The sequence below is a fragment of the Cherax quadricarinatus genome, chromosome 89, assembly GCF_038502225.1.
Source record: "Cherax quadricarinatus isolate ZL_2023a chromosome 89, ASM3850222v1, whole genome shotgun sequence".
Taxonomy (NCBI): domain Eukaryota; kingdom Metazoa; phylum Arthropoda; class Malacostraca; order Decapoda; family Parastacidae; genus Cherax; species Cherax quadricarinatus.
This window is the reverse complement of record NC_091380.1, coordinates 9,971,813-9,987,356: the sequence shown is the minus strand read 5'-3', so window position 1 is coordinate 9,987,356 and position 15,544 is coordinate 9,971,813. Positions and strand designations below refer to the sequence as shown.

The 15,544-nt window shown below is 55.2% G+C and overlaps 1 protein-coding gene across 2 annotated transcripts in view; it reads left to right on the top strand.

Annotated features, from left to right (window-relative positions):
- LOC128697308 (tetratricopeptide repeat protein 5-like) overlaps positions 1 to 15,544 on the top strand; it is a 187,968-nt gene that overhangs the window by 162,463 nt on the left and 9,961 nt on the right. The gene's annotated exons all lie outside the window — the stretch shown is intronic.

Sequence of the window (15,544 nt, the reverse complement as noted above, 5' to 3'; positions counted from 1 at the left end):
CCCACTCTCCCATGTCCTAACCTCCTTCCCACTCTCCCATGTCCTAAGCTCCCTCCCACTCTCCCATGTCCTAACCTCCCTCCCACTCCCATGTCCTAACCTCCCTCCCACTCTCCCATGTCCTAACCTCCCTCCCACTCTCCCATGTCATAACCTCCCTCCCACTCTCCCATGTCCTAACCTCCCTCCCACTCTCCCATGTCCTAACCTCCCTCCCACTCTCCCATGTCCTAACCTCCCTCCCACTCTCCCATGTCTTAACCTCCCTCTCACTCTCCCATATCTTAACCTCCCTCCCACTCTCCCATGTCTTAACCTCCCTCCCACTCTCCCATGTCTTAACTTCCCTCTCGCTCTCCCATGTCCTAACCTCCCTCCCACTCTCCCATGTCTTAACTTCCCTCTCGCTCTCCCATGTCTTAACCTCCTTCCCACTCTCCCATGTCCTAACTTCCCTCCCACTCTCCCGTGTCCTAACCTCCCTCCCACTCTCCCATGTCTTAACCTCCCTCCCACTCTCCCATGTCCTAACTTCCCTCCCACTCTCCCGTGTCCTAACCTCCCTCCCACTCTCCCATGTCCTAACCTCCCTCCCACTCTCCCATGTCTTAACTTCCCTCTCGCTCTCCCATGTCTTAACCTCCCTGCCACTCTCCCATGTCCTAACTTCCCTCCCACTCTCCCATGTCCTAACCTCCCTCCCACTCTCCCATGTCCTAACCTCCCTCCCACTCTCCCATGTCTTAACCTCCCTCCCACTCTCCCATGTCCTAACCTCCCTCCCACTCTCCCATGTCTTAACCTCCCTCCCACTCTCCCATGTCCTAACCTCCCTCCCACTCTCCCATGTCCTAACCTCCCTCCCACTCTCCCATGTCCTAACCTCCCTCCCACTCTCCCATGTCTTAACCTCCCTCCCACTCTCCCATGTCCTAACCTCTCTTCCACTCTCCCATGTCTTAACTTCCCTCTCGCTCTCCCATGTCTTAACCTCCCTCCCACTCTCCCATGTCCTAACTTCCCTCCCACTCTCCCATGTCCTAACCTCCCTCCCACTCTCCCATGTCCTAACCTCCCTCCCACTCTCCCATGTCCTAACCTCCCTCCCACTCTCCCATGTCCTAACCTCCCTCCCACTCTCCCATGTCCTAACTTCCCTCCCACTCTCCCATGTCCTAACCTCCCTCCCACTCTCCCATGTCTTAACCTCCCTCCCACTCTCCCATGTCCTAACCTCCCTCCCACTCTCCCATGTCTTAACCTCCCTCCCACTCTCCCATGTCTTAACCTCCCTCCCACTCTTCCATGTCCTAACCTCCCTCCCACTCTCCCATGTCCTAACCTCCCTCCCACTCTCCCATGTCTTAACCTCCCTCCCACTCTCCCATGTCCTAACCTTCCTCCCACTCTCCCATGTCCTAACCTCCCACTCTCTCATGTTTTAACCTCCCTCCCACTCTCCCATGTCCTAACCTCCCTCCCACTCTCCCATGTCCTAACCTCCCTCCCATGTCCTAACCTCCCTCCCACTCTCCCATGTCCTAACCTCCCTCCCACTTCCCATGTCCTAACCTCCCTCCCACTCTCCCATGTCCGAACCTCCCTCCCACTCTCCCATGTCCTAATCTCCCTCCCACCCTCCCATGTCCTAACCTCCCTCCCACTCTCCCATGTCCTAACCTCCCTCCCACTCTCCCATGTCCTAACCTCCCTCCCCCTGTCCCATATCCTAACCTCCCTCCCACTCTCCCATGTCATAACCTCCCTCCCACTCTCCCATGTCATAACCTCCCTCCCACTCTCCCATATACTAACCTCCCTCCCACTCCCATATACTAACTTCCCTCCCACTCTCCCATGCCCTAACTTACCTCCCACTCTCCCATGTCCTAACCTCCCTCGCACTCTCCCATGTCCTAACTTCCCTCCCACTCTCCCATGTCCTAACCTCCCTACCACTCTCTCATGTCCTAACCTCCCTCCCACTCTCCCATGTCTTATCCTCCCTCTCTCTCCCATGTCTTAATCTCCCTCTCACTCTCCCATGTCTTAACCTCCCTCTCACTCTCCCGTGTCCTAACCTCCCTCCCACTCTCCCATGTCCTAACTTCCCTCCCACCCTCCCGTGTCCTGACCTCCCTCCCACTCTCCCATGTCCTAACTTCCCTCCCACCCTCCCGTGTCCTAACCTCCCTCTCACTCTCCCATGTCTTAACCTCCCTCTCACTCTCCCATGTCTTAACCTCCCTCCCACTCTCCCGTGTCCTAACTTCCCTCCCACTCTCCCGTGTCCTAACTTCCCTCCCACACACCCATGTCATAACTTCCCTCCCACTCCCGTGCCCTAACCTCCCTCCCACTCTCCCATGTCCTAACTTCCCTCCCACACTCCCGTGTCCTAACCTCCCTCCCACTCTCCCATGTCCTAACTTCCCTCCCACTCTCCAATGTCTTAACCTCCCTTCCAGTCTCCCGTGTCCTAACTTCCCTCCCACTCTCCTGTGTCCTAACTTCCCTCCCACTCTCCTGTGTCCTAACTTCCCTCCCACTCTCCCATGTCCTAACCTCCCTCCCACTCTCCCATGTCTTAACCTCCCTCCCACTCTCCCATGTCATAACCTCCCTCCCACTCTCCCATGTCCTAACCTCCCTCCCACTCTCCCTTGTCTTAACCTCCCTCCCAGTCTCCTGTGTCCTAACCTCCCTCCCACTCTCCCATGTCCTAACTTCCCTCCCACTCTCCCATGTCTTAACCTCCCTCCCATTCTCCCGTGTCCTAACTTCCCTCCCACTCTCCCGTGTCCTAACTTCCCTCCCACTCTCCTGTGTCCTAACTTCCCTCCCACTCTCCCATGTCCTAACCTCCCTCCCACTCTCCCATGTCTTAACCTCCCTCCCACTCTCCCATGTCATAACCTCCATCCCACTCTCCCATGTCCTAACCTCCCTCCCACTCTCCCTTGTCTTAACCTCCCTCCCAGTCTCCTGTGTCCTAACCTCCCTCCCACTCTCCCATGTCCTAACTTCCCTCCCACTCTCCCGTGTCCTAACTTCCCTCCCACTCTCCTGTGTCCTAACTTCCCTCCCACTCTCCCATGTCCTAACCTCCCTCCCACTCTCCCATGTCTTAACCTCCCTCCCACTCTCCCATGTCCTAACTTCCCTCCCACTCTCCCATGTCTTAACCTCCCTCCCATTCTCCCGTGTCCTAACTTCCCTCCCACCCTCCCGTGTCATAACCTCCCTCTCACTCTCCCATGTCTTAACCTCCCTCTCACTCTCCCATGTCTTAACCTCCCTCCCACTCTCCCGTGTCCTAACTTCCCTCCCACTCTCCCGTGTCCTAACTTCCCACCCACTCTCCCATGTCCTAACCTCCCTCCCACTCTCCCGTGCCCTAACCTCCCTCCCACTCTCCCGTGTCCTAACATCCCTCCCACACTCCCGTGTCCTAACCTCCCACCCACTCTCCCATGTCCTAACTTCCCTCCCACTCTCCCATGTCTTAACCTCCCTCCCAGTCTCCCGTGTCCTAACTTCCCTCCCACTCTCCCGTGTCCTAACTTCCCTCCCACTCTCCTGTGTCCTAACTTCCCTCCCACTCTCCCATGTCCTAACCTCTCTCCCATGTCTTAACCTCCCTCCCACTCTCCCATGTCCTAACCTCCCTCCCACTCTCCCATGTCCTAACCTCCCTCCCACTCTCCCATGTCTTAACCTCCCTCCCAGTCTCCCGTGTCCTAACCTCCCTCCCACTCTCCCATGTCCTAACATCCCTCCCACTCTCCCATGTCTTAACCTCCCTCCCAGTCTCCCGTGACCTAACCTCCCTCCCACTCTCCCGTGTCCTAACCTCCCTCCCACTCTCCCGTTTCCTAACCTCCCTCCCACTCTCCCGTGTCCTAACTTCCCTCCCACTCTCCCGTGTCCTAACCTCCCTCCCACTCTCCCGTGTCCTAACTTCCCTCCCACTCTCCCGTGTCCTAACCTCCCTCCCACTCTCCCATGTCCTAACCTCCCTCCCACTCTTCCATGTCCTAACCTCCCTCCCACTCTCCCGTGTCCTAACCTCCCTCCCACTCTCCCATGTCCTAACCTCCCTCCCACTCTCCCATGTCCTAACCTCCCTCCCACTCTCCCATGTCGTAATCTCCCTCCCACTCTCCCATGTCCTAACCTCCCTCCCACTCTCCCATGTCCTAACCTCCCTCCCACTCTCCCATGTCTTAACCTCCCTCCCACTCTCCCATGTCCTAACCTCCCTCACACTCTCCCATGTCATAACCTCCCTCCCACTCTCCCATGTCTTAACCTCCCTCTCTCTCCCATGTCTTAACCTCCCTCCCACTCTCCCATGTCCTAACCTCCCTCCCACTCTCCCATGTCCTAACCTCCTTCCCACTCTCCCATGTCCTAAGCTCCCTCCCACTCTCCCATGTCCTAACCTCCCTCCCACTCCCATGTCCTAACCTCCCTCCCACTCTCCCATGTCCTAACCTCCCTCCCACTCTCCCATGTCATAACCTCCCTCCCACTCTCCCATGTCCTAACCTCCCTCCCACTCTCCCATGTCCTAACCTCCCTCCCACTCTCCCATGTCCTAACCTCCCTCCCACTCTCCCATGTCTTAACCTCCCTCTCACTCTCCCATATCTTAACCTCCCTCCCACTCTCCCATGTCTTAACCTCCCTCCCACTCTCCCATGTCTTAACTTCCCTCTCGCTCTCCCATGTCCTAACCTCCCTCCCACTCTCCCATGTCTTAACTTCCCTCTCGCTCTCCCATGTCTTAACCTCCTTCCCACTCTCCCATGTCCTAACTTCCCTCCCACTCTCCCGTGTCCTAACCTCCCTCCCACTCTCCCATGTCTTAACCTCCCTCCCACTCTCCCATGTCCTAACTTCCCTCCCACTCTCCCGTGTCCTAACCTCCCTCCCACTCTCCCATGTCCTAACCTCCCTCCCACTCTCCCATGTCTTAACTTCCCTCTCGCTCTCCCATGTCTTAACCTCCCTGCCACTCTCCCATGTCCTAACTTCCCTCCCACTCTCCCATGTCCTAACCTCCCTCCCACTCTCCCATGTCCTAACCTCCCTCCCACTCTCCCATGTCTTAACCTCCCTCCCACTCTCCCATGTCCTAACCTCCCTCCCACTCTCCCATGTCTTAACCTCCCTCCCACTCTCCCATGTCCTAACCTCCCTCCCACTCTCCCATGTCCTAACCTCCCTCCCACTCTCCCATGTCCTAACCTCCCTCCCACTCTCCCATGTCTTAACCTCCCTCCCACTCTCCCATGTCCTAACCTCTCTTCCACTCTCCCATGTCTTAACTTCCCTCTCGCTCTCCCATGTCTTAACCTCCCTCCCACTCTCCCATGTCCTAACTTCCCTCCCACTCTCCCATGTCCTAACCTCCCTCCCACTCTCCCATGTCCTAACCTCCCTCCCACTCTCCCATGTCCTAACCTCCCTCCCACTCTCCCATGTCCTAACCTCCCTCCCACTCTCCCATGTCCTAACTTCCCTCCCACTCTCCCATGTCCTAACCTCCCTCCCACTCTCCCATGTCTTAACCTCCCTCCCACTCTCCCATGTCCTAACCTCCCTCCCACTCTCCCATGTCTTAACCTCCCTCCCACTCTCCCATGTCTTAACCTCCCTCCCACTCTTCCATGTCCTAACCTCCCTCCCACTCTCCCATGTCCTAACCTCCCTCCCACTCTCCCATGTCTTAACCTCCCTCCCACTCTCCCATGTCCTAACCTTCCTCCCACTCTCCCATGTCCTAACCTCCCACTCTCTCATGTTTTAACCTCCCTCCCACTCTCCCATGTCCTAACCTCCCTCCCACTCTCCCATGTCCTAACCTCCCTCCCACTTCCCATGTCCTAACCTCCCTCCCACTCTCCCATGTCCGAACCTCCCTCCCACTCTCCCATGTCCTAATCTCCCTCCCACCCTCCCATGTCCTAACCTCCCTCCCACTCTCCCATGTCCTAACCTCCCTCCCACTCTCCCATGTCCTAACCTCCCTCCCCCTGTCCCATATCCTAACCTCCCTCCCACTCTCCCATGTCATAACCTCCCTCCCACTCTCCCATGTCATAACCTCCCTCCCACTCTCCCATATACTAACCTCCCTCCCACTCCCATATACTAACTTCCCTCCCACTCTCCCATGCCCTAACTTACCTCCCACTCTCCCATGTCCTAACCTCCCTCGCACTCTCCCATGTCCTAACTTCCCTCCCACTCTCCCATGTCCTAACCTCCCTACCACTCTCTCATGTCCTAACCTCCCTCCCACTCTCCCATGTCTTATCCTCCCTCTCTCTCCCATGTCTTAATCTCCCTCTCACTCTCCCATGTCTTAACCTCCCTCTCACTCTCCCGTGTCCTAACCTCCCTCCCACTCTCCCATGTCCTAACTTCCCTCCCACCCTCCCGTGTCCTGACCTCCCTCCCACTCTCCCATGTCCTAACTTCCCTCCCACCCTCCCGTGTCCTAACCTCCCTCTCACTCTCCCATGTCTTAACCTCCCTCTCACTCTCCCATGTCTTAACCTCCCTCCCACTCTCCCGTGTCCTAACTTCCCTCCCACTCTCCCGTGTCCTAACTTCCCTCCCACCCTCCCATGTCCTAACTTCCCTCCCACTCCCGTGCCCTAACCTCCCTCCCACTCTCCCATGTCCTAACTTCCCTCCCACACTCCCGTGTCCTAACCTCCCTCCCACTCTCCCATGTCCTAACTTCCCTCCCACTCTCCAATGTCTTAACCTCCCTTCCAGTCTCCCGTGTCCTAACTTCCCTCCCACTCTCCTGTGTCCTAACTTCCCTCCCACTCTCCTGTGTCCTAACTTCCCTCCCACTCTCCCATGTCCTAACCTCCCTCCCACTCTCCCATGTCTTAACCTCCCTCCCACTCTCCCATGTCATAACCTCCCTCCCACTCTCCCATGTCCTAACCTCCCTCCCACTCTCCCTTGTCTTAACCTCCCTCCCAGTCTCCTGTGTCCTAACCTCCCTCCCACTCTCCCATGTCCTAACCTCCCTCCCACTCTCCCATGTCTTAACCTCCCTCCCACTCTCCCATGTCATAACCTCCATCCCACTCTCCCATGTCCTAACCTCCCTCCCACTCTCCCTTGTCTTAACCTCCCTCCCAGTCTCCTGTGTCCTAACCTCCCTCCCACTCTCCCATGTCCTAACTTCCCTCCCACTCTCCCGTGTCCTAACTTCCCTCCCACTCTCCTGTGTCCTAACTTCCCTCCCACTCTCCCATGTCCTAACCTCCCTCCCACTCTCCCATGTCTTAACCTCCCTCCCACTCTCCCATGTCCTAACTTCCCTCCCACTCTCCCATGTCTTAACCTCCCTCCCATTCTCCCGTGTCCTAACTTACCTCCCACACACCCGTGTCCTAACCACCCACCCACACTCCCATGTCTTAACCTCCCTCTCACTCTCCCATGTCTTAACCTCCCTCCCACTCTCCCGTGTCCTAACTTCCCTCCCACTCTCCCGTGTCCTAACTTCCCTCCCACCCTCCCATGTCCTAACTTCCCTCCCACTCTCCCGTGCCCTAACCTCCCTCCCACTCTCCCGTGTCCTAACTTCCCTCCCACACTCCCGTGTCCTAACCTCCCACCCACTCTCCCATGTCCTAACTTCCCTCCCACTCTCCCATGTCTTAACCTCCCTCCCAGTCTCCCGTGTCCTAACTTCCCTCCCACTCTCCCGTGTCCTAACTTCCCTCCCACTCTCCTGTGTCCTAACTTCCCTCCCACTCTCCCATGTCCTAACCTCTCTCCCATGTCTTAACCTCCCTCCCACTCTCCCATGTCCTAACCTCCCTCCCACTCTCCCATGTCCTAACCTCCCTCCCACTCTCCCATGTCTTAACCTCCCTCCCAGTCTCCCGTGTCCTAACCTCCCTCCCACTCTCCCATGTCCTAACTTCCCTCCCACTCTCCCATGGCTTAACCTCCCTCCCAGTCTCCCGTGACCTAACCTCCCTCCCACTCTCCCGTGTCCTAACCTCCCTCCCACTCTCCCGTTTCCTAACCTCCCTCCCACTCTCCCGTGTCCTAACTTCCCTCCCACTCTCCCGTGTCCTAACCTCCCTCCCACTCTCCCGTGTCCTAACTTCCCTCCCACTCTCCCGTGTCCTAACCTCCCTCCCACTCTCCCATGTCCTAACCTCCCTCCCACTCTCCCATGTCCTAACCTCTCTTCCACTCTCCCATGTCTTAACTTCCCTCTCGCTCTCCCATGTCTTAACCTCCCTCCCACTCTCCCATGTCCTAACTTCCCTCCCACTCTCCCATGTCCTAACCTCCCTCCCACTCTCCCATGTCCTAACCTCCCTCCCACTCTCCCATGTCCTAACCTCCCTCCCACTCTCCCATGTCCTAACCTCCCTCCCACTCTCCCATGTCCTAACTTCCCTCCCACTCTCCCATGTCCTAACCTCCCTCCCACTCTCCCATGTCTTAACCTCCCTCCCACTCTCCCATGTCCTAACCTCCCTCCCACTCTCCCATGTCTTAACCTCCCTCCCACTCTCCCATGTCTTAACCTCCCTCCCACTCTTCCATGTCCTAACCTCCCTCCCACTCTCCCATGTCCTAACCTCCCTCCCACTCTCCCATGTCTTAACCTCCCTCCCACTCTCCCATGTCCTAACCTTCCTCCCACTCTCCCATGTCCTAACCTCCCACTCTCTCATGTTTTAACCTCCCTCCCACTCTCCCATGTCCTAACCTCCCTCCCACTCTCCCATGTCCTAACCTCCCTCCCACTTCCCATGTCCTAACCTCCCTCCCACTCTCCCATGTCCGAACCTCCCTCCCACTCTCCCATGTCCTAATCTCCCTCCCACCCTCCCATGTCCTAACCTCCCTCCCACTCTCCCATGTCCTAACCTCCCTCCCACTCTCCCATGTCCTAACCTCCCTCCCCCTGTCCCATATCCTAACCTCCCTCCCACTCTCCCATGTCATAACCTCCCTCCCACTCTCCCATGTCATAACCTCCCTCCCACTCTCCCATATACTAACCTCCCTCCCACTCCCATATACTAACTTCCCTCCCACTCTCCCATGCCCTAACTTACCTCCCACTCTCCCATGTCCTAACCTCCCTCGCACTCTCCCATGTCCTAACTTCCCTCCCACTCTCCCATGTCCTAACCTCCCTACCACTCTCTCATGTCCTAACCTCCCTCCCACTCTCCCATGTCTTATCCTCCCTCTCTCTCCCATGTCTTAATCTCCCTCTCACTCTCCCATGTCTTAACCTCCCTCTCACTCTCCCGTGTCCTAACCTCCCTCCCACTCTCCCATGTCCTAACGTCCCTCCCACCCTCCCGTGTCCTGACCTCCCTCCCACTCTCCCATGTCCTAACTTCCCTCCCACCCTCCCGTGTCCTAACCTCCCTCTCACTCTCCCATGTCTTAACCTCCCTCTCACTCTCCCATGTCTTAACCTCCCTCCCACTCTCCCGTGCCCTAACCTCCCTCCCACTCTCCCGTGTCCTAACTTCCCTCCCACACTCCCCTGTCCTAACTTCCCTCCCACTCCCGTGCCCTAACCTCCCTCCCACTCTCCCATGTCCTAACGTCCCTCCCCCACTCCCCTGGCCTAACCTCCCTCCCACTCTCCCATGTCCTAACTTCCCTCCCACTCTCCAATGTCTTAACCTCCCTTCCAGTCTCCCGTGTCCTAACTTCCCTCCCACTCTCCTGTGTCCTAACTTCCCTCCCACTCTCCTGTGTCCTAACTTCCCTCCCACTCTCCCATGTCCTAACCTCCCTCCCACTCTCCCATGTCTTAACCTCCCTCCCACTCTCCCATGTCATAACCTCCATCCCACTCTCCCATGTCCTAACCTCCCTCCCACTCTCCCTTGTCTTAACCTCCCTCCCAGTCTCCTGTGTCCTAACCTCCCTCCCACTCTCCCATGTCCTAACTTCCCTCCCACTCTCCCATGACTTAACCTCCCTCCCACTCTCCCATGTCATAACCTCCCTCCCACTCTCCCATGTCCTAACCTCCCTCCCACTCTCCCTTGTCTTAACCTCCCTCCCAGTCTCCTGTGTCCTAACCTCCCTCCCACTCTCCCATGTCCTAACTTACCTCCCACTCTCCCATGTCTTAACCTCCCTCCCAGTCTCCCGTGTCCTAACTTCCCTCGCACTCTCCCGTGTCCTAACTTCCCTCCCACTCTCCTGTGTCCTAACTTCCCTCCCACTCTCCCATGTCCTAACCTCCCTCCCACTCTCCCATGTCTTAACCTCCCTCCCACTCTCCCTTGTCTTAACCTCCCTCACAGTCTCCTGTGTCCTAACTTCCCTCCCACTCTCCTGTGTCCTAACTTCCCTCCCACTCTCCCATGTCCTAACCTCCCTCCCACTCTCCCTTGTCTTAACCTCCCTCACAGTCTCCTGTGTCCTAACCTCCCTCCCACTCTCCCTTGTCTTAACCTCCCTCCCAGTATCCCGTGTCCTAACCTCCCTCCCACTCTCCCGTGTCCTAACCTCCCTCCCACTCTCCCGTGTCCTAACCTCCCTCCCACTCTCCCGTTTCCTAACCTCCCTCCCACTCTCCCGTGTCCTAACTTCCCTCCCACTCTCCCGTGTCCTAACCTCCCTCCCACTCTCCCATGTCCTAACTTCCCTCCCACTCTCCCATGTCCTAACCTCCCTCCCACTCTCCCATGTCCTAACCTCCCTCCCACTCTCCCATGTCCTAACCTCCCTCTCACTCTCCCATGTCCTAACCTCCCTCCCACTCTCCCATGTCCTAACCTCCCTCCCACTCTGCCATGTCCTAACCTCCCTCCCACTCTCCCATGTCTTAACCTCCCTCCCACTCTCCCATGTCCTAACCTCCCTCCCACTCTCCCATGTCATAACCTCCCTCCCACTCTCCCATGTCTTAACCTCCCTCCCACTCTCCCATGTCCTAACCTCCCTCCCACTCTCCCATGTCCTAACCTCCCTCCCACTCTCCCATGTCCTAACCTCCCTCCCACTCTCCCATGTCCTAACCTCCCTCCCACTCTCCCATGTCCTAACTTCCCTCCCACTCTTCCATGTCCTAACCTCCCTCCCACTCTCCCATGTCCTAACCTCCCTCCCACTCTCCCATGTCTTATCCTCCCTCTCACTCTCCCATGTCTTAACCTCCCTCTCACTCTCCCATGTCTTAACCTCCCTCTCACTCTCCCATGTCTTAACCTCCCTCTCACTCTCCCATGTCCTAACTTCCCTCCCAGTCTCCCGTGTCCTAACTTCCCTCCCACTCTCCCGTGTCCTAACTTCCCTCCCACCCTCCCGTGTCTTAACCTCCCTCCCACTCTCCCATGTCCTAACCTCCCTCCCACTCTCCCATGTCCTAACCTCCCTCCCACTCTCCCATGTCCTAACCTCCCTCCCACTCTCCCATGTCCTAACCTCCCTCCCACTCTCCCATGTCTTAACCTCCCTCCCACTCTCCCATGTCCTAACCTCCCTCCCACTCTCCCATGTCTTAACTTCCCCCTCGCTCTCCCATGTCTTAACCTCCCTCCCACTCTCCCATGTCCTAACTTCCCTCCCACTCTCCCGTGTCCTAACCTCCCTCCCACTCTCCCATGTCCTAACCTTCCTTCCACTCTCCCATGTCCTAACCTCCCACTCTCCCATGTCCGAGCCTCCCTCCCACTCTCCCATGTCCTAACCTCCCTCGCACTCTCCCATGTCCTAACCTCCTTCCCACTCTCCCATGTCTTAACCTCCCTCCCACTCTCCCATGTCCTAACCTCCCTCCCACTCTCCCATGTCTTAACCTCCCTCCCACTCTCCCATGTCTTAACCTCCCTCCCACTCTTCCATGTCCTAACCTCCCTCCCACTCTCCCATGTCCTAACCTCCCTCCCACTCTCCCATGTCTTAACCTCCCTCCCACTCTCCCATGTCCTAACCTTCCTCCCACTCTCTTATGTCCTAACCTCCCTCCCACTCTCCCATGTCCTAACCTCCCTCCCACTCTCCCATGTCCTAACCTCCCTCCCACTCTCCCATGTCCTAACCTCCCTCCCACTCTCCCATGTCCTAACCTCCCTCCCACTCTCCCATGTCCTAACCTCCCTCCCACTCTCCCATGTCCGAACCTCCCTCCCACTCTCCCATGTCCTAATCTCCCTCCCACTCTCCCATGTCCTAACCTCCCTCCCACTCTCCCATGTCCTAACCTCCCTACCACTCTCCCATGTCCTAACCTCCCTCCCCGTCCCATATCCTAACCTCCCTCGCACTCTCCCATGTCATAACCTCCCTCCCACTCTCCCATGTCATAACCTCCCTCCCACTCTCCCATATACTAACCTCCCTCCCACTCTCCCATGTCCTAACCTCCCTCCCACTCTCCAATGTACTAACCTCCGTCCCCCTCTCCCAAGTCATAACCTCCCTCCCTCTCTCCCATATACTAACCTCCCTCCCACTCTCCCATATACTAACCTCCCTCCCACTCTCCCATGTACTAACCTCCCTCCCACTCTCCTATATACTAACCTCCCTCCCACTCTCCCATATACTAACCTCCCTCCCACTCTCCCATGTCCTAACCTCCCTCCCACTCTCCCATATACTAACCTCCCTCCCCCTCTCCCATGTCATAACCTCCCTCCCACTCTCCCATATACTAACCTCCCTCCCACTCTCCCATGTCCTAACCTCCCTCCCACTCTCCCATATACTAACCTCCCTCCCCCTCTCCCATGTCCTAACCTCCCTCCCACTCTCCCATGTCATAACCTCCCTCCCACTCTCCCATATACTAACCTCCCTCCCACTCTCCCATATACTAACCTCCCTCCCACTCTCCCATGTCCTAACCTCCCTCCCACTCTCCCATATACTAACCTCCCTCCCCCTCTCCCATGTCATAACCTCCCTCCCACTCTCCCATATACTAACCTCCCTCCCACTCTCCCATATACTAACCTCCCTCCCACTCTCTTGTATACTAACCTCCCTCCCACTCTTCCATATACTAACATCCCTCCCACTCTCGCATATACTAACCTCCCTCCCACTCTCTTGTATACTAACCTCCCTCCCACTCTCCCATATACTAACCTCCCTCCCACTCTCCCATATACTAACCTCCCTCCCACTCCCATATACTAACCTCCCTCCCACTCTCCCATATACTAACCTCCCTTCCACTCTCCCATATACTAACCTCCCTCCCACTCTTCCATATACTAACCTCCCTCCCACTCTCCCATATACTAACCTCCCTCCCACTCTCCCATGTCCTAACCTCCCTCCCACTCTCCCATATACTAACCTCCCTCCTACTCTCCCATATACTAACCTCCCTCCCACTCTCCCATATACTAACCTCCCTTCCACTCTCCCATATACTAACCTCCCTCCCACTCTTCCATATACTAACCTCCCTCCCACTCTCCCATATACTAACCTCCCTCCCACTCTCCCATGTCTTAACCTCCCTCCCACTCTCCCATATACTAACCTCCCTCCCCCTCTCCCATGTCATAACCTCCCTCCCACTCTCCCATATACTAACCTCCCTCCCACTCTCCCATATACTAACCTCCCTCCCACTCTCTTGTATACTAACCTCCCTCCCACTCTCCCATATACTAACCTCCCTCCCACTCTCCCATATACTAACCTCCCTCCCACTCTCTTGTATACTAACCTCCCTCCCACTCTCCCATATACTAACCTCCCTCCCACTCTCCCATATACTAACCTCCCTCCCACTCTCTTGTATACTAACCTCCCCCCCACTCTCCCATATACTAACCTCCCTCCCACTCTCCCATATACTAACCTCCCTCCCACTCTCCCATATACTAACCTCCCTCCCACTCTTCCATATACTAACCTCCCTCCCACTCTCCCATATACTAACCTCCCTTCCACTCTCCCATATACTAACCTCCCTCCCACTCTCCCATATACTAACCTCCCTCCCACTCTCCCATATACTAACCTCCCTCCCAATCTCCCATATACTAACCTCCCTTCCACTCCCATATACTAACCTCCCTCCCACTCTCCCATATAACTACCTGTAGAATTGGACCACTACAGAGAGGAGACTCGTATACCGACCATCAACGGGAAATGAGTGAAATCCTAAAAGAATAGTATGAGTCGGTGTTCAACAACCCACTAAATGACATCAAGGTAGAGAATACAGAAACATTTTTCACTCCAGCAGAAGGCCGCACAGACCAACTAACTGACAGTACAAATCCCATAGGTTTCGAAAAAGAAATGGAAAACATGGCCACTCACTCAGCACCTGGACCAGATTCATGGAATGCTCTATTTATAAAGAAGTGCAAAGTACCACTAGCACGAGCCCTCAGTATTCTCTGGAGAAAGAGCTTAGATCTAGGTGGAATACCAGATACCTTAACGAGTGTAGACATAGCTCCTTTGCATAAGGGAGGTAGTACAGCACTAACTAAAAATTACAGACCAGTAGCCCAAACTTTCCACATAAAAATCTTCGAAAGAAAGATTAGACGGCAGATTACAAATTTCATGGACTTTTAGAGCAAGACGATCATGTGATCATGGCATGTAAGCACAAAATGAGGGCCATAGGCATTACAAGGAAAGTAGGCAGATACATTTTCAGGTTCCTAACACACAACACAAATAGTAGTAGTAGTAAACAGAGCAAAATCCAGCATCAGCGAGGTAAAAAACTCAGTTCCCCAAGGCATCATCCTGGTACCTCTGCTGTTTCTCATCCTCATGGCAGACATAAATAAAAACATTTGCAGATGACACTAAAAGGAACATTAAAGTCACTACAGTAGAAGGCACTGTAAAATTACAGGAAGATATAAGTAGTGTTTTCCAGCGGGTAGTGGAGAGCAACATGACATTCAGTGGTGATAAGTTCCAGCTTCTTAGGTATGGAAAGAATCAAGAACTCAAAAGGAACACTGTATACAAAACTCAAGAAGGTCACCAAATTGAACAAAAGGAGCACGTGAAAGACTTGGGAATAATTATGTCAGCTTACCTTTCTTTTAAAGAACATAATAAGACAAGGGTCACAACAGCCAGGAGGATGACAGGGTGGGAATAATGCCAGTGGTATAATGCCAAGGGAAATAATACCAATGTTGACTCTTCAAGTGGCTAGTGCTCCCTCGTTTGGAATATTGCTCGTTGTTAACAGCATTGTTCAAGGCAGGACAAATATCAGAGCTTAAACAAATACAAAGATTGTTTATGTCCCATGTAGAGCCAGTAAAGCGTTTATATTACTGGGAACGCCTTAAAGTCTTGAACCTGTACTCACTGAAGCAGAGGAGAGAGAGAGACATGATAATACATATTCCTGGAAAGTATTCGAGGGCCTGGTCCCAAATCTGCACACTGCCATAACAACATACTGGAGTGAGAGATATGGGAGAGGTGTAAAATAAACTCAGTGAAGTGCAGGGGTGCAGTAGCCACAATAAAGGAACACTATCAACATTTGTGGCCCCTGATT